At 38.4% G+C, this 20,737-nt stretch overlaps 1 long non-coding RNA gene across 3 annotated transcripts in view; it reads left to right on the top strand.

Annotated features, from left to right (window-relative positions):
- LOC149183841 (uncharacterized) overlaps window positions 1-20,250 on the top strand; it is a 34,100-nt gene extending 13,850 nt beyond the window's left edge. The window contains exons 3-7 of one of the 3 annotated variants that reach the window (XR_016257212.1): window positions 13,311-14,274; window positions 14,372-14,705; window positions 15,288-16,619; window positions 17,130-18,403; window positions 18,959-20,250. This is a non-coding gene — a long non-coding RNA (uncharacterized LOC149183841). Of the gene's footprint in view, window positions 1-13,310; window positions 14,706-15,287; window positions 16,742-17,129; window positions 18,404-18,958 lie in introns of all 3 variants that reach the window. The other 2 variants (XR_016257211.1, XR_016257213.1) reach the window with 2 other exon arrangements.
- Window positions 20,251-20,737: the final 487 nt, after the last annotated feature.

Below are 20,737 nucleotides of genomic sequence, written 5' to 3'. Positions count from 1 at the left end.
GACTCTTTACAATTAGCCTTTGTCAAGGTGTAGGATCCCTCTCGTCGAAAGGTGTAGGATTGATCCAAAGATCATCCGACTCCGATAAGTATTTATGGAGATGTGAATTTATTTTGTTTATGTAATTATTATCAAGCCGACCAGCTCTTATGTAGGCTCTAGAAGCCCAAACGTCATGTCTATTCATCATCTACACATTAGTATAAATATAAGAGGATTTGATGTCATTGAGACACACTCTTCATGTGATCTCCTCTCCACGTCTGGGTTTTTGGAAAAGGAGAAACGTTGAGAGTATATGCTAGTGTATAATGCCCTAGCTGCAGTACAAACATGCCCTAGCCGCAGGTCATAAAGACAGGACATACGCTGGTCTTTGAGACACTAATACACACAGCAAGGAGCCATAATCTGTTGTCAAGTGATTCCCTAATATGCTGTCCAAGAAATTTTATACACAGGCCCTAATCTACGCAGTCAAAGAGGCTCCCATATATACGCTGGTCATGGAGACAGTCATATGTTGTTCATGGAGACTGATATACACAGGTCATGGAAACATATCTATGCAGTTCATGAAGACATTTTGGACGTTGTTCATGAAGACATTCATACGCTGTTCTTAGAAATATTTTATACGCAGTCAAAAGGATCTTCGCATGGAGGAGAGAAGTCGTAGTCAAGAAGATCCGCATTTCGGTGAGACAGATCTAGGGTTCAGCTGAAGTAGAATCCGGGCTAGTCTACTCTCGGGATAGCTGTGATCTGAAGGTGATGTCCTCGGATGGACAGAGCAGTGAAGTCTCTCTCTCATTCTAGGTATACCTCTCGAATGGATGAAGCAACAGAAACTTCGGTGCAAAAGCCGCAGTCAAACGCAATCATATGTTCGGGCTATCGGCATCCATGAAGGAGATTTGATGAAGCTGCAGTAGAAGAGCCGCAGTCAAACGCTGTCATACGTTCGGGCTATCGACATACATTTGATGAAGCTGCAGTAGAAGAGCCGCAGTCAAACGCAGCATTGTCAATGAATCTTTATACTCAGCAATAAAGACTCATTTATATGCAGTCAAATAGATTAGAAGTATCCTCGGGAGGGTCTAAGGTACAGTATCCCTGTAGCAGACAGCAATATAACTTGGCATAGGAATATATTACAATGAGAAGACCAGATCTATTATTCTCAGCATACTTGTAACTTGATGATCTCATAACAGTATACTGTATACCTTAGCGTCCTTCATTCTTGCTTCAACCACACATATTTGTGATCACTGTCTCAGTCCGGATACCCTCGTGGAAAGATACAGCAGTGAATGATCTTGGTGATACAGCTGTGAAGTTGTAACGGCGATGGTTTCAGTATCAAGTAAGATCTTGTTAAAGGCTGTTGTAGTAATGACAATGATAGTTACATTCTCGGCATATACAGAAGTATTTTTATGCCCTTACTATCCTCACTGTCTGGGTCTAATGGAGATCATAGTAATGCTATCTCAGTCTCAACATTGATGTGATCATGTTGGAGAGTATTTAAGTGATGACTGTGTCTACTACACTCTAAGCATAATCTACAGTGATAGAATGGCATACCTGTAGCAGCCATATGACAATGAATAGCAGTGATAGAATGTCATCTGTTAAGGCAGCAACATGATGATGATGCACATTAGTATGGGCAGCATGAAGTTGAAAGATGATCAGGGATATGAAGGGCAACATGATGATGGATAAGATCATGGACATGGGCAACATGATGGTGATCATGGACAACATGATGTATGAGCAGCGTGATGTAGGAGATCATGAGCATCATGATGGTGCTACACAGTAAGGTGCACCAAATGGACGAGATGCAACACGATGATAGGTGAAGGAGTCACCTTGGAGGATCAGTTGAAGCCAATGTTTTAAGACTCCGACTCCGACTCCGACTCGGCCGAGGATCGACTCCGACTCCGACTCCGAAACGGTAATGACTCGGCCAACTCGATTTCAATGACTCGGTCGTTGTAAAAAATACATTAAATATTTATTTTTTTTATAAAAAAACATAATTTTAAAGATTTTAAACATAATTTTAGAGATTTTCATTCATGTTTCCAAACACACCTACAACTGGAGTCCTTGCTGGCTGTGAGACTGAGGATGGTGGATTGGGATCTGCATTCAACTGAACAACATGTTCAAGTTCAATTGATGTCTCGATATCTAAATCTAAATCAAGATCCTCATCAAGATCAAACTCTGCTGGACGACTCTCCACTACCCAATCTCATGTTGGATCAATGTCTTCCAACACAATGGGATCTGAATCAGGTCTTTTGTTCAGCAAATGGTTTCGTCTGAGCCGGAGGTTGTATTGGACATAAACTAGATCATTTAACCGTTTTTGATCCAAACGGTTTCTCTTCTTTGTGTTACTTGGGAGCAGGAGCGAAAATGGGAGCGGGAGCGACATTTTCAGAAGCTCCTGGTTTGGGAGCGAATCCCAGAGGAGTTCGACAACCAATGTCACTAACATCAAGGTACATAGAGGGATTGGTGCTCTTGATTAAATAAGAGTTCCATACCCTAATACATGACAAAATTCAATGGAAACATTGCAATCCTCCAATCCTGAAATCCTGAAAAACTGATAAGTCTGCTGGATTTTGAATGAAATCTAAAATTCTACTTTCTCCATATGAAATCCAATGAGGCCGAAACCACTCTCAAACATCCTGAGTCATTTCATGGTAATGTTAAAAATTTAAGTAAAAGGATGAAAATGAAGATTAAGGAGAATGTCACTTTTACTTTAAGAATTTAACATTACCATGAAATTTGAATAGCATATCAATAGTAGAGAGCATTTGAGTGTGTTAAATAGGGTTTGGGAGGGGGAATGGACCCCAAATGACATTTAGCAAATTCATATAACACCTTGGAGTCCAAAACAATCAGAAATCACCTTAAAAATCCATTAAAAAAATATTAAATTGCTGTTTAACGTGTTCTGGGCCGGCTTTTTGTGACTCGGCCGAGTCATAACAGAAACGGCCGAGTTGGCCGAGTCAGCCATGACTCGGCCGAGTCATGGCTGACTCGGCCAAACGTACCGTTTCAAAGGCCGAGTCATGGCTGAGGGTATCGGCTCGGATCAACTCGGCCGTTTCGGTATCGAAACGGCCGTTTTTTAAAACAATGGTTAAAGCTGAATGTCTTCAACTGATCTCATCGTTATAGAAGATGGTCTATGCTCAGATCTAGACAAGTCAAAGTGTTGACTTCTGTTGTAAATGTACTCTCTCTCTCTCTCTCTTTCTCTGCTGAACTTTGAAGATAAAAGAAGATTTGATCAAAGGGTTTCCCCACACATTGTGGGGTTTGTCCCTGGCTCGCGCCATATCTTGTGTCCTCTTGCCTTGGCTTGTCTTCTGTGTTTTATATTTATGTTCTATATGTAGTTTATCGTAATGCTGATGTGATTGCTAACTATGAAAATTTTATAAATTGCTCTAGCATAGAACATACCTAATCTTAACAAAATATTTTTTTTATCAGCTATATATATGTCGGGGGAAATTGTAGTATTGTTGAAAGAATCCTTTGTTCCAAATTAGCACCTATTCAAGGGATTGATGCTGAGATTTCAATATTTGTCTGTTGGCATTTGCCAATAGTAGAGATGAGAAACAAAGAGTGATCAACATGCAAATCTTCCAAGACAAATTGGCATCTCCTTTGAGGAAATCGAGCAAAATTCCAAGGATGTTAGATTGAAGTCACTCTTCGTGACTTAAATCTAACATCCTTGAAATTTCGCTCCAATGTGATTGGCCTGTAACATGTTGGCCAGACAGACACAAAACAAATTGAAGATCTTGGCTAGACTAGAAAATAACAACGCCAAGATGGGACTTGAGTAGCGAAAGTGGAGGCGTACTGGGTGAAAGAAAGAGGAGAACGAATAGCTAGATAAGAAGAATATATGTTGGCAGAGGTTCATTTTTTCTTGGGTTGGGGAAAAAGGAAAGCAGGAACAAAGAGAGAAAAAACATAGGTAGAGAGAAAACAGATCATGTATGTAAAAGAAAACGCTAGAAATTTCGAGCTGACAAGACATGAACATCAGTGCTAACGGTGAGAAATCATATAATCACTGAGGAGACCTTAACATTTGCACAGAATGTGATCAATCTTTTTGATGCTAAGGATCCATCGTATAGTCCCTGAGGAGACTTGAACACCTGTGTAGAAGGTGATCCATCTTATGGTTGTTGAGGAGGTATTGTATTGTTACTGAGGAGGCATGCACATCAACACAAGTGTAACACCATAGGAGTAAGAGTGTGTAACAACACGTGTAACACCACCAGAGTAAGAGTGTGTAACAAAGTTGTAAAGGGGTGTTTAAAGGCAACTTTACACAAAGGGATCTTGGATTTCCATAGCACACAGAGGAGAAACACAATTTGGTTGAGCAATAGGAGTATTGACCAATGTTACCAGACTCGAAATCAACAATAAATCGACGAGGCAAAAGAGTGAAGAGTTTTAATCGGATCGGAAAAAAATCGGTGAATTCAATAAATAAAGAGATACACATATATTGAATTAAAAAAAAAAGAAAAACATTTTTCATTGACATTCAATAAAGTCATGTCGAAACAATGCATAATATCAATAGATGTCCAAAATATCATGAATGAATAAGTATCTCATATATTTTATGAGTCCAAACATGGTACAAACTTCAAAGTTCCGAGTCCAGACTCCTAACTAGTGACTACATAGAACCAGAAGCATCTGCTTCTAAAAGTTTACAAAATACTGCATACTAATCAGTGAAAAATCAGTAACTAAGAGTCTAAGACTCCTAGAGTGAGAACTAGAAGTGATTACTCCCACTCCTTCGCTTGCTTGAATCGCAAAGTTCTCTAAGCCATGTAGGCTTAAAAGTGGAGCCTCTTCTAATTGGACCCAATTTGATGCATTTGTAGTTTGTAGATCTATCTCTTCAAGGTCGATTGGTGAATGCTCCAAACTTGTCATTATCATGAGAGATTGAAATGTGAATTAAAGTTTGAACTTTAAAGTTTAAACTTCAAATTAGATTATGAAGCCTTCAAATTCAGGATCTCACCTAGTATTTGCTTGTTGCGAAGTCGTAGATTGTAATGGACAAATACAAAGTCATTTAAGCGCTTGTGTCAATTGATTCCGCTTCTTAGAATGTATTTTCTCAAACATGCTCCAGTTGCACTCGCAACCTGAAGCACTGCATTATTGGTTTAAGATTTGAATGGCAAATCTCTTCAAATCTAGCGTATCACTACCAAAGTTTTGCCACCAAAGACCTAGCAAGTGGCAATTGTTCGTGAGTGGTAAGTACTAAATACTAAATAGTAAAAACTTAAAAAGACAACAAACTTTAATAAAACATTTAACATACAGAATAAAGTTTAAACCAATTTAATGAATTGGTGAAGCCTTCACGCCTCAAAGGGTACCTAGCAACATCTTAGTCCTTTCTCATATAGCACTGGTATAGGCAAATGATTTAGCTGGCATCCTATAACCTGTAATTCAAAGACACGACTTCGAAATTTTGGAACAGGGAAGCACCTTTCCATGCATGTCAAAAGTCCTCTGCCAACATTCCCATCCTCATTAAATTTGCTCTTATCATAAAAATATTGTGGGATTAAGAAGTACCCAACAACATTTAAGGGGGAATGCAATTGCCTATCCCAACTTGCATCAATAATGTCCCAAAGAGGCAAAGAATTTGCCTCCTCATCCCCATATCTTCTTTTGATGGCCTCCCTTGCAGATCCATCATCTCATAAATGTGACCGATAGAGGGTTTGTCACCATCAACCATCTTGAAAGTTCAAGCTTTCAAATTTAATGAAATATGCAACCTTGAGAATAAAAAGAAGCTTGAAATGAAATTTAAAAAATGAAAAAGTTAAAAGACTTGAAGTACATGAGAACTCTGACAAGGGACTCTGTCATAGCAATAATCTCTTCGACATCTTTCCAGAAACTGTCATTAAACGCAAGTGCAACAATTTCAATGCCTTCAAGGGCCTTGGAATGTTTAGATGCTATCCACTCAGGTACCAAGAACATCCTCTTTAGATTTATCTTTTGCTCGACCACATATTGCAAAGATATGAAATTGTTGCAAATGTAGTCACTGTAGGTCGAACAATCTCTTTACCTTCAGTATATTTTCTCATGGTGTTTAGGACAATAGTGTGGATTGGTTATGGATTTTGCCTTCTCCACAACCTCATGTATCCAATGAAGTTTACCAATGTCCTCAAGCATTAAATCTATGCAGTGGGCAGTACAAGAGGTCCAAAAAATAATGGGGTGCCTAATCTCAAAAAGTCTACCAGCAACCATATAATTAGCTGCATTCTCAGTGACAGTTTGTACAACATGTTCTTCTCCCACTTCTTGAACGACTTCCTCCACCATTTCACAAATAAATTGGGTAGTCTTAACCTTGTTTGAGGCATCCACTGATTTGAGAAACATTATGCATGTTGGACAAGATACAAGGAAATTTATTAAAGTTCTATTCCTCTGATCTGTCCATCCATCACTCATGATAGTGCACCATGTTTCTACCCATGATGAATGAAACTCAGATAGCACAAGCATGGCATCTTCAACACTCTCTAACAACAAATCTGTCCTAAGGTGACATCTTCAACACTCTCTAACAACAAATTTGTCCTAAGGTTCTCTGATGAAGGGGCTTTGAACCTTGGACGTGCAACAACAACTACATCAATCATAGCTTGCTAATGAGGACTTCTGGCGCAGTGGAAAAGTGTATCAGAATAGTACTAAAAGCTAGTAATGGCCTTCCTTGCCTGACTATGGATTTTTTTTTTTTCCAACCAGTGCCATCCAAGGTAGGTTGGGAACCGGTTTTTGTGTTGGGAGCGAAAAAGTGTTTATGTTTCCATCTCCAGTGTTGAATGCAGGATGATCCATTTGGCCTTGAGTTTGACTTGGACTTAGAGGCATGTGTGGGAAACTTGGGAACGACATTGAGGATTCAACAGAGGGAGGTGACAAGGGGGTATTGGAAGAAGAATGGTCAACTCCAAGAGTTCCTATTTCTTTGGGAACCAGTTTTTGTGTTGGGCGCAAAAAAGTGTATATGTCTCCACCTCCAGTGTTGAATGCAGGATGATTCATTTGGCCTTGAGTTTGACTTGGACTTGGAGGCATGTGTGGGAAACTTGGGAACGACATTGAGGATTCAATAGAGGGAGATGGCAAGGGGGTATTGGAAGAAGAATGGTCAACTCCAAGAGTTCCTATTTCTTTATTTTGCTTTGCTTTCTTAGCATTAGGCTAGCTCAACATATCAAGGGCCAAGATTGCTTGGTGTTTGACATTTTCGTCAACATTGTCGCAGAGATATCATGGTTGAGTATCTGTGCAAGGTGGTACTTGAACTATAAATGCCTCCACTACATTTCACTTTGCAAAATTTACAAAGGAGCTTGGGGTCTCCAGGAATCTTGTCACAATAAGCCCAAGCAAAGTCCTCCTCCCTCGGCATTATTAATTTTTGGACTTGTGTTTAATTTGTGGCTCTTGTAGGCCCGAAATAGACAAAAAATGAAAATAAAAATGATACAAAAAACTGAAAAATTAAATGAAATCAATGCACATTGCAAACCTGGAAACTTTCTTAATCATAATGAAGAAGTTAAAATTTAAAAGATGAATATATATGTGATCTGCTTTGTGATCCATGCAACAAAAGATAACCCAACTCAGCACAACCAATACTGGGTATTGTCATACAGACTAGATTTCGGGAAAAAAACTGGTTAAAAATCAAATGAAGGAAAAGAAAAAACAATCAACATTGTCTGTTGGTCAAAATTACCAGATGATAATACTTGGTACGCTTGTGTCTCTGAGGGCATTCTTTAGCAGCAGTTTTACCCACATCTATTTTTACAGCGCCGCCATTATTTTTACTGATAGGATCACCACTGACCATTGGTAGAAAAGATCTGAGATTAAATTTAGCTCTATTTACACTAGGGTGAACCCCAACAATTTTATTATTATTAATACCATAAAAATTGCTATTGAGTCCCCAGTAAGAGCCACCCGTCACCATTATTCCACTTCAATGGAAGTAAAATATGATTAAATAAAAATAAAAACAAATAAAAGCCAATGAATCCATCCTTTGACAACCCTCGGTTTAATGTCCCCGTGTTGACTTCAAATAAATTTATGTAACTGACATGATCACCACCAACCATGGATGAAAGGGATCTCTTCTTAAATCCATCTTATTTCCACCAGGATTAAACCCAAATAAATTTATGTTACTGACATGATCACCACCGACCATGGATGAAAAGGATCACTCCTTAAATCCATCTTTATTTTCACCAGGATTAACACCCAACCAAAATCATGATTCAAATTTTATTACTATTGCTACCATAAAAATTGTCACTGAATTCACCATAAATAAACTATGGAAAGTTTAATGGAAAAACACATATTATGTATGTTAATGTGAATTCAAAGTCAGAACCTTCAAAGTTCGACATCTCACAAGTTCACTATTTCACGAAGTTCAACTGACAGTTCGACAAGTTCAGTTGAGTTGACTTACTTCATGATAGAACCTCACTGTTCCGCAAAGTTCAGCTGACAGTTCGACAAGTTTAGTTGAGTCAAATTACTTTAGGATAAGTGGGCCGCGACATTGTAGTGTGACTAAAATCCGAATAGGCGGGCGACAACAGGACTGCTGTGAGTCGTGACTATGACATGCAACACTCAGTGTGGCTGTGATGTGTGGGCAGCAATAAGTTACAAAACGAAAGCCGAGCTCTAATCGACCTATTTGCTATCCAGAATTGGTGACTGCATGTGTCGAACGACAAAGACAAAGTGTCGTCAAAGTGGCTAGACGACAAAGTAAGTTGTAACGCTTGCGATGTTAGTCTCCACGTGCTGCAATAGAAAACCAACAACGAACTCCACGGGTGTGGCGGCAATAAGGAAAATAAAAACGCAAACCCAAAAAAAATACCGTTGACTTTATCCTAATTTTTCTGACTCATCGCCCGAGCCCATTGCAATCACTAACTCGCAAGTCAAAATCACGTTGACCACAAGTCAAAATCGGTCAACGGGAGATTGCGAGGACTCACTTTTGTTTGGTTGAGGGTGGAGACATAGGTCTTTAGACTCCCTTGTGCTTGGTTGAGGGGTGGAGACATAGGTCTCTGGATTCCTTTGTGTTTATTCAAGGTGGAGGTGGCAGACCTTTGGATTGTCTGCAGTATATTCAGTTGGCAGTGTTGGTCTCATCCCTTGAGCATACCTCCTTAGCTCAATCTAGCTTGGGGGTGATTGGGTTGCAAGAAAACCACAATGCAGCCCCATGTATGGTTGGGCAGAGAGTTGCAGTCCTCGACTCATTTGCCTTGTCTTATTTTGAGATAAGTATCTATCATTATTGACATGAGAAATGAGTGTCATGTTTATATTGCTGGAATGGTTTATACACTAAATTCAGTGTGAAAGATGCCTTCTCATGGAATTGGAAATTCACAGTCCTAATATTTCAGTCAGGAACTATTTTGACAATTGATGGAGATAATATCTTTAAACTTAACAACAATTGGCCCTGGGTCTGCTGAGAAGGCAAACTGTATGTGATAGCTTTTATACGGATTGTTGTTACAATTTCAAATAAAACAAATTGTGGCCAAATAGATGTGCCTCAAAAAGAGATTGATCCAAGAAAGCAATAATGATAAGAATGGCTACAAAAATCACCCACCACAAATGCAATGGAATTAGTTGTCAAAGGTACAATTAGAGGAGGAAACTGCTTGACATAATCAATTGCATGTTTGATGCTAGCATTCAACTTGTTTGGAAAGATGGTCCAGTTCATTAAACTATCTGAGAAACCACCTTGATCATTATACCACCTCAGCGATGCCACTATGCTTGGTCAGTTGTAAAGTTATTTTATAGGCCCCAAAAAAAGATATACCAATATGAAAATCATAAGAAATAGAGAGAGTGCTGCCTTGAGTTTCAATATAACATGTCGATGCCCTTGAGCTTAAATATGATGGTCAGTTGTAAAGTTATGCTACAGACCCCAAAAAGAGATATACCGATATGAAAATCATAAGAATTAGAAAGAGTACTACCTTGAGCTTAAATACACCATCTCGATGCCCTTTTGCTTAAATATGAACCTAGAGGCAGTTGTCAGGAGTCAGAGGAGGCAGAGATCAAAGAACACGCTCCATAAGAAATAGAGAGAGTACTACCTTGAGCTTAAATACACCATCTCGATGCCCTTGAGCTTAAATATGAACCTAGAGGCAGTTGTCAGGAGTCAGAGGAGGCAGAAATCAAAGAACATGCTCCAGTATCTTAGACCAATCAAACATCCAAACTGAATAGGACTGATTTAAATTTGGATGACCAGCAGATGGTGAATAAATAATTTTTAGGACCTGAAAGTGTGCAGAGTTAATATATTTGTTCATGTTCTACTTCCAAAGACATTAAATCTGAACACAACCAATTTTGAATTATTAGCAGCTGCTCACTATAAACAGAAAGTTTCAAGTGGATCTCTCTGGAAATCGAATTATTAAAAGCTGCTCATTATAAACAGAAAGTTTCAAGGGGATCTCTCTGGATTTCTAATTGGTCGATATTTACCTGGTATGTAGTGTGGCAATCTAAAATAAGGTTTGTTTAGTGGAGATATATTCATAACACTGCATTTTCCACATGGAAAGCTTTCAAGGGGGCCAAGAGACTAGCCAACAATCACTTTTCCTGAAGATAGATCATAAGCAAAGCTTATGATCAAGTTAATTGGTCTTTCATTTGAAAGATGTTGATTAATTTGGGTATTGGTCCGAGGTGTGTAGCAATGGTGAACACTCCAGTCATTAATGCATCGACCACTCTGTCTGTTAGTAATTCCTTATCTCGATTCCCCTCATCTATCCATGTGACATGGATGCCTCTTGACAGCTTGGGAGATTGTTTGCTGGAGAGACTGAAAATTTCCTCACCGGTGGAGTATTTACGATGCATTTCAAGCCATGGGAGGAGTCTCACCCATATTTAGCCATAACTGAGGTAATCCAATGACTGCACCCAAAAGCTATGTCCATTATAGCAGAGCCTTTGGTGCAAGTAATGTCTTATGAACCATCTCTGACTACCATTGTATGCATTTGGATTATTCACATACATCCAAAGGGTAATGGAACACACACAATTTAGTAAATATTTTTGTAGGGCACAACAATGGGAAACTGACATGTGGCAAAGCACGGTCAGTTTCTGTATCATCTTGTATCTCATTGTCGTTATATAGAATGCCTTTTTATAATTTTTTTTTACTTGTTTATGAGCTTTCCTAATTGCAGTCCTGTATCCCGACTTGATGATCTATTGCATGTTTCAGATTTTTTTTTCCTTGTTTATGAGCTTTCCTAGTTGCAGCCCTGTATCCCGACTTGATGATCTATTGCATGTTTCAGAACGAGGACAGGGAGGACTGAAAATTCAACGGTCTGTAACAATAATGGGAACATGAAACCTTGGTTCTCACATATAGGTCTCACTGGACAAAAAATGTAAAATTTGATCTCCATATCTACAACAATGCAATATCAAATTAATTAATTGGTTCTCAATTGTCGCAGGAATGCAATCTCAAATTAATTAATCGGTTCTCAATTTTTGCAGGAAGTTCATTTATATTCCTATTCATTTTGGTTTGTTATCTGTTTCTATTCATTTGTCATTGAGTTCAGGACATCTGTATCTATTCATTTGTCCATTGAGTTCAAGACATCTGTATCTATTCATTTGTTCCTGGAGTTTAGGACAGATTAGATGATGGTAAAATTGAAGCCATTTTTTTCTTTTTTTTTTTTGTCCTGGAAGGTCTCAATTGTCATGCCAATACTTGTCGCAGGAAGTGCATTATATTCCTATTCATTTTGGTCCGTTATCTGTTTCTATTCATTTCTCCATTGAGTTCAGGACTTCTGTATTATCTGTTTTCATTCATTTGTCCATTGAGTTCAGGACTTCTGTATCTATTCATTTGTTCATGGAGTTTATGGCAGATTAGGTGATGGCAAACTTGAAGCTATTTTTTTGATTCTGGAAGGCAATTACAATCTGCTGCCTCTGAAGCTGCTTCAAAATTTTGAGGCTGCTCCATAATTTTCTCCTGTCCTGGACAATCTCAATTACCATCTATGCACCAATGAAATTTCTTTTTCACTGCTAGATCATTTAATTGATGAATTATCATCTATGCACCAATGACATTTCGTTTTCACTGCTAGATCTAAAATATGTCTGGTGGCAAAGTTTCCAGGTTTTTCTTGCAAATGTAGATTCTATAAAATGTATCCAAGATTCCAATATACTTATGAATTTAAAGAACATAATCTGATCAGAAAATTTTGTGGCTTGCCTTGTGGCCTCTTCCAAGCATATTGGTTGGCACAGATTCCTATTCACCTGTCTTTGACATACTTGACTATATTTTGAGAAATGTAGTTTATGGTGACCCTGATTAAGCTACAACAACAGCTATATGGGGAAAAAACTTTTGTAAATGCATCACATTGTTCAGGCCAAAAAAACGTTTCATTATTTCACTACTTAGGAGTTGATTCCCATTAGATCTTGCTCTGTGCCTCTGACTGTATGTGGTTATTGACGGTAATATTTATTTTCTGTAGCTTATATTTCTTGATGTGCAAGCTTTTAGGGTTTCTTTCTGGGTTTGTATTTACAGGTGGTCTATGTTTTTTTTTGTTTAAGCTCTCATATCTTAAAAATTCGTTTTCTAATGCGTGTATTTTATTTTGAATGAAAATATAGCTATCAAGGCTATATTGCATTCTGCATTTTATTGTTTTTGTAGCTTAGTGTATAAAATTTTGTCACGCAACCTCGTTAGAGCTCCTACTCTTCTTTGTTTTATGTAAAAGTTATCTTTTGACAATTGCTTAAAGTTTTGGCTTTGGTGAGCTTTTCCTTTTAGTTTATGAATTACATTTCTCATTCTTGGGAGGCAACGATTTCTCATTTTCTTATGGAATTTGATATTGTTTTTCGTAATACGTTGATAAATAAACAATTTTGACCAAAAAAATTCATTTTCTTATGGAATTTGATACTGTTTTTTCGTAATACGTTGATAAATAAACAATTTTGACCAAAAATTTGCTTGTGATACTTTACAGGTATATCTGTTAGCTATATTCCAGTTTGAAGATGCAGATCTTTGTGAAAACTCTTATTAAGACCATCACTCTCGAGGTTGAGAACTTTTACACCGTTAAAGATGTCAAAAATAAGATCCAGGCCAAAGAAGGGATTACTGTCAAAGATAAGATCCAGGCCAAAGAAGGGATTCCCTTCGATCAACAGCGTCTGATCTTTGCAGGAAAGCATCTTGATGATGGACGAACCCTCATTACAACAATCAGAAGGAATCTATCCTCCACCTTTTTCTCTGTTTGAAGGGCGGTATTGAGATCAAGCTTAAGAAAAGAAGACACTCTAAAATGAGTGCCAGAGCTTCAGCGATATAGTTGAAGAAGTGTATCCTCCTTTTTAACGGTTTTTGCATAATGTTAAGGGTTTATTGGAATTTCCCCTTTATCATGTATCATTGTCTACCTGAATCCCTTCTGCGGCTCAGCAGACTGCGACACAACCACATCTGTCCCCTGTAAGAGGTGCAGATCGGTGCTCATATCCATTGGTTCCTCCAGGGCTTATACCGTGAATCTCCTGCGGCTCATTAGACTGCGACACCACCACACCTGTGCCCTGTAAGAGGTGCAGATGGGTTCTCATATCCATTGGTTCCTCAAGGGATTATACCAGGAATATTTTGGATATTTTGAGCCCTCTGGATATCTGATGATTCCACTGATTATATCCTTGAAAGAGTTGTACAGATTTTCGAAATTAATCTTTTACAAAGTCAGACAGCATTATCTGATGCAATAGAGAATGATAAAAGGGAGTGCACCAAGTCACACTGGTAGTGATTATCTTCTAGCATATGGAATGGCCTTTCAACCACCAAATGTCATCAATTCCATGAGCCTTTCAGCCTTTTATCCAATAGTTAAGACGGGATTCGAACTATGACAGAAGAGGCATGCTGATTATCAATTTCAACAAAAATAGCCGAAGGTTAGTTGAGCATTCCACTGCAAATCCAGAACGGCATGTGATTGTTTATCTCAGTACTGTTTTCCAAGAATTGATCTCAAATTTCTTTTATGGCCAGCCTTATTATGCCAAGGAGGATGAAGATATTGGAGTATTTTTAGCAGTGGTATTGTGGCTTCTTGTTCTCTGGAGTTGGCTATTGGGCAATATTGTAGAACAGCTGCTTCGGTGAGAAGTTCGTTGGAGATGACAACTTGGAGATGCCTTTATGGGTTTCCTTTACGAGTATTGATCCTTCTCGGACAATTTTCTGAACTGCCTGTTGGCTATGTCCAGATTCATGACTGTTTTGAGGTTCTTCAGTGCTCGGTTTTACTGCTTTGTTATGATCTCTTTGGAAGTACTCTTAATGCATGGCCTGATTACTTGAATGGTTACACATCTAACTACTGGTATGCTTCACTTGCACAGTCACATTTCCGTTTATTGTTAACAACAGTTTGGGGTTTCAATTTCATTCATTGCTGCGCTCATCTCTGATTTGTAGATGGTGATAATCTACGCTAAATACATGGAATATTTCCTTTGAGGACTGTTATACTTCCTTGTGAAGCAAACAACTGTATATTAGCATAGCTCAAATGGATCTACTTTGAGAACACTGTGATATCATGCTATCAATATAGTTATATGATCACTGCCCTTGTTGGCTATAGTTCACTGTGAATATATGATGGCAAATGCCTCTTGAAGCTCTGGAGTTTTGGTGTTTGGAATCGATTTGCAACTAGTCCCACTGGTGTTCTCCAAAATTGTTTATGTGAAGAGTGATTTTTTGTTTATGTGAAGCCATTTTTTGGCATCTGCTTAAAGTTTTGGCTTTGGATAGCTTTTCCTTCAGTTTATGAATTATGTTTGTCATCCTTTGAAGGCAATGATTTCTAAATTTCTGATGGAATTTGGTACTGATTTTTTATAATATGTTGGTAAATAAACAATTTTGACCAAAAAAATTTGCTTCTGATGATTTACAGGCATATCTGTTAGTTATATTCTAGTTTCAAGAAGCAGATCTTTGTCAAAACTCTTCTTAAGATCATAACTCTTGAGGTTGAGAGCTTTTACACCTTTAAAGATGCCAAAGATGATCCAGGCCAAAGAAGGGATTCCCTCCGACCAGCAGCATTTGATCTTAGCAAGAAAGCATCTTGATGACGGACGAACCCTTGCTTATTACAACGATCGGAAGGAATCTATCCTCCACCTTTTTCCCTGTTTGAAGGGCAGTATTGAGATCAAGCTTAAAAAAACAGACACTCTAAAATGGTGCCTGTGCTTCAGCAACATAGTTGAAGAAGTGCGTCCTCCTTTTCAACGGTATTTGCATCATGCTAAGGGTTTATAAGAATCTCCCCTTTATCATGTATCTTTGTCTACCCAAATACCTTAGGCGGTTCAGTAGACTGCGACACCACCACATCTATCCCCTGTAATGAGGTGCAGATCGGTGCTTATACCAGGACCATCTATCCCCTGTAATGAGGTGCAGATCGGTGCTTATACCAGGAATATTTTGGATAATGAAAATAGGACACGGGTGCCGCATTATATCCTTGAAAGAGTTTCAAAGGTTTTCAAAATTAATCTTTTAGAAAGTCAGACAACATTACTTGATGCAATAGAGAATGATACAAGGGAGTGCACCAAGTCACACAGGTAGTGACTATAATCTAACCATATGGGAATGGCATTTCAACCACCAAATGTCATCAATTCCATGAACCTTTCAGCCTTTCATCCAAAAGATAGGATTCAAACTATTACAGAAGAGGCATGCTGATTATCGATTTCAACAAAAATAGCCGAAGGTCAGTTGAGCATTCCACTGCAAATCCAGAGCATGTTATGTGAGTGTTTATCTCAGTACTATTTTCCAAGACTTGATCAAAAATGTCTTTTATCGCCAACATTATTCTGCCATGGATGATGAAGATATTGGAGTAGTCGTTAGCAGTTGTTTTATAGCCAGCTTTCTTATTCTGCCAAGCAGGATGAGGATATTTGAGTATTTTTAGCAGTGGTATCGTGACTTCTTGTTCTCTGGAGCTGGCTCTTGGGCGACATTGCAGAACAACTGCTTCGGTGATAAGGTCGTTGGAGATGACAACTTGGAGATGGCTTTATGGGTTGCCTTTACGAGTATTGATCCTTCTCGGCCAATTTTCTGAACTGCCTGTTGGCTATGTCCAGATTCATGACTGTTTTGAAGTTCTTCAGCGCTCGGTTTTACTGCTTCATTATGATCTCTTTGGCAGTACTCTTAATGCATGGCCTGATTACTTGAATGGTTAAACATTTAACTACTGGTATGCTTCACTTGCACAGTCACACTTCCGTTTATTGTTAACAACAGTTTGGGGTTTCAATTTCATTCGTTGCTGCGCTCATCTCTGATTTGTAGATGGTGATAATCTACTCTAAATACACGGTATATTTCCTTTGAGGACTGTTATACTTCCTTGTGAATCAAACAATTGTATATTAGCATAGCTCATATGGATCTACTTTGAGAACACTGTGATATCATGCTATCAATATAGTTATATGATCATTGCCCTTGTTAGCTATAATTCACTGTGAATATATGATGGCAAATGCCTCATGAAGCTCTGGAGTTTTGGTGAAGAGCCATTTTCTGGCAACTGCTTAAAGTTTTGGCTTTGGATAGCTTTTCCTAGAGTTTAAGAATTACTGTTGCTGTCATCCTTTGAAGGCAACGGTTTCTAATTTTCTGATGGAATCTGGTACTGATTTTTCATAATATGTTGATAAATAAACAATTTTGACCAAAAAAATTTGCTTCTGATGATTTGCAGGTATATCTGTTAGTTATATTCTAGTTTCAAGAAGCAGATCTTTGTCAAAACTCTTATTAAGACCATAATTCTCGAGGTTGAGAGCTTTTACCAAAGAAGATCCAGGCCAAAGAAGGGATTCCCTCCGACCAGCAGCGTTTGATTTCACAGGAAAGCATCTTGATGATGGACGAACCCTTGCTTATTACAACGATCGGAAGGAATCTATCCTCCACCTTTTTCCCCGTTTGAAGGGCAGTATTGAGATCAAGCTTAAAAAAAGCAGACACTCTAAAATGGTGCCATTGCTTCAGCAACATAGTTGAAGAAGTGCGTCCTTCTTTTCAACGGTATTTGCATCATGCTAAGGGTTTATAAGAATTTCCCCTTTATCATGTATCTTTGTCTATACCTGAGTACCTTAAGCGGTTCAGTAGACTGCTACACCACCACATCTATCCCCTGTAATGAGGTGCAGATCGGTGCTTATACCAGGAATATTTTGGATAATGAAAATAGGACATGGGTGCCGCATTATATCCTTGAAAGAGTTTCAAAGATTTTCAAAATTAATCTTTTAGAAAGTCAGACAGCATTACTTGATGCAATAGAGAATGATACAAGGGAGTGCACCAAGTCACACAGGTAGTGATTATAATCTAACCATATGGGAATGGCATTTCAACCACCAATTGTCATCAATTCCATGATCCTTTCAGCCTTTCATCCAAAAGATGGGATTTGAACTATGACAGAAGAGACATGCTGATTATCGATTTCAACGAAAATAGCCGAAGGTCAGTTGAGCATTCCACTGCAAATCCAGAGCATGTCATGTGAGTGTTTATCTCAGTACTATTTTCCAAGACTTGATCTCAAATGTCTTTTATTGCCAACATTATTCTGCCATGGATGATGAACATATTGGAGTAGTCGTTAGCAGTTGTTTTATAGCCAGCTTTCTTATTCTGCCAAGCAGGATGAGGATATTTGAGTATTTTTAGCAGTGGTATCGTGACTTCTTGTTCTCTGGAGTTGGCTCTTGGGCGACATTGCAGAACAACTGCTTTGGTGATAAGGTCGTTGGAGATGACAACTTGGAGATGCCTTTATGGGTTGCCTTTACGAGTATTGATCCTTCTCGGCCAATTTTCTGAACTGCCTATTGGCTATGTCCAGATTCATGACTGTTTTGAGGTTCTTCAGCGCTCGGTTTTACTGCTTCGTTATTATCTCTTTGGCAGTACTCTTAATGCATGGCCTGATTACTTGAATGGTTAAACATTTAACTACTGGTATGCTTCACTTGCACAGTCACAATTCCGTTTATTGTTAACAACAGTTTGGGGTTTCAATTTCATTCGTTGCTGCGCTCATCTATGATTTGTAGATGGTTATAATCTACCCTAAATACATGGTATATGTGCTTTGAGGACTGTTATACTTGTGGATCAAATAATGGTATATGTGCTTTGAGGACTGTTACACTTCCTTGTGGATTAAATAACTGTTTATTAGCATAGTTCATATGGATCTACTTTCAGAACAATGTGGCATCAAGCTATCAATATAGTTATATGATCACTGCCCTTGTTGTTTATAATTCACTTTGAATATATGATGGAAAATGCATCTTGAAGATCTCCAAAATTATTTATGCGAAGAGTTATTTTTTGGCAAATGCTTAAAGTTTTGGCTTGGGAGTCCTTTTAGTTTATGAATTATATTTCTCATCCTTGGGAGGCAACGGTTTCTCATTTTCTTACGGAATTTGGCACTGTTTTTCATAATATGTTGCTAAATAAACGATTTTGACCAAAAGAAAATTGCTTGCTTGTGATGATTTACAGGTATATCTGATAGTTATATTCCAGTTTCATTTTTGTCAAAACTCTTATTAAGACCATAACTCTCGAGGTTGAGAGCTTTTACACTGTTAAAGATGTCAAAAGATAAGATCCAGGCCAAATAATGGATTCCCTCCGACCAGCAGCATCTGATCTTCGGGGGAAAGCATCTTGATGTCGGACAAACCCTTGCTTATTACAACAATCAGAAATCTTCCATCTTTTTCTCTGTTTGAATGGCAGCATTGAGATCAAGCCTAACAAAGGCAGACACTCTAAAATGAGTGCCAGAGCTTCTGCAAGATGGTTGATATCATGTATCATTATCTACCCGAATCCCTCCAGCGGCTCAGTAGACTGCGACAACACCGCATTTATCCCCTGTAAGAGGCGCAGATCGGTGCTCATAACAATTGGCTCCACCGGGGCTTATAGCAGGAATGTTTTGGATAATGAAAATAGTACGTGGGTGCCTCACACCCCACTTTGAACCTTCGGAATATCTGATGATTCCACTCCTCATTATATCCTTGAAAGAGTTGCAAAGATTTTTCAAATTAATCTGTTAGAAAGTTAGACAGCATTATCTGATGCAATAGAGAATGATGAAAGGGAGTGCACCAAGTCACACTGGTAGTGATTATCTTCTACCATATGGGAGTGACATTTCAACCACCAAATGTCATCAATTCCACGAGCCTTTCAGCCTTTCATCCCTTCATCCAATAGTTAAGATAGGATTCGAACTATGACAGAAGAGGCATGCTGATTATCGATTTCAACAAAAATAGCCGAAGGTCAGTTGAGCATTCCACTGCAAATCCAGAGCATGTCATGTGAGTGTTTATCTCAGTACTATTTTCCAAGACTTGATCTCAAATGTCTTTTATGGCCAGCGTTATTCTGCCAAAGAGGATGAAGATATTGGAGTAGTCGTTAAAAGTTGTTTTATAACCAGCTTTCTTATTCTGCCAAGCAGATGAAGGTATTGGATTATTTTTAGCGGTTGTATCGTGGCTTCTTGTTCTCTGGAGTTGGCTCTTGGGCAATATTGTAGAACAGCTGCTTCGGTGAGAAGGTCGTTGCATATGACAACATGGAGATGATGCCTTTATGGGTTGTAAAGTATTGATCCTTCTTGGCCAACATTCTGAACTGCCTGTTGGCCATGCCGGGATTGATGACTGTTCTGAGGTTCTTCAGCTTTCCGTTACTGCTTAGTTATGATCTCTTTGGCAGTACTCTTAATGCATGGCCAGTTAAACATTTAACTATTTGTATGCTTCTCTTGCATAGTCACACTTCCGCAACAATTTGGGGTTTCAATTTCATTCGTTGCTGCGCTCATCTCTGATTTGTAGATAGTGATAATCTACTCTAATACGTGGTATATGTGCTTTGAAGACTTATACATCCTTGTGGATCAAACAACTGTTTATTAGCATAGTTCATATGGATCTACTTTGAGATATACATCCTTGTGGATCAAACAACTGTTTATTAGCATAGTTCATATGGATCTACTTTGAGAACACTCTGATATCATGCTATGAATATAGTTATACCATCACTGCTCTTGTTGGTTATACGTCACTTTGAAAACTATGGATCTACTTTGAGAACACTCTGATATCATGCTATGAATATAGTTATACCATCACTGCTCTTGTTGGTTATACGTCACTTTGAATATAAGATGGCAGTTGCATCTTGAAGGTGGGCTTTGTCATGGTATTTTTTAGCATTGTAGACTCTTGGTTATAATTTACTTTGAATCTTGCT

Source organism: Pinus tabuliformis, chromosome 3_2, assembly GCF_031772625.1.
Source record: "Pinus tabuliformis cultivar Carrire ecotype Pingquan chromosome 3_2, CPIR1, whole genome shotgun sequence".
Taxonomy (NCBI): Eukaryota; Viridiplantae; Streptophyta; class Pinopsida; order Pinales; family Pinaceae; genus Pinus; species Pinus tabuliformis.
This window is presented reverse-complemented; position numbering and strand designations above follow the sequence as displayed.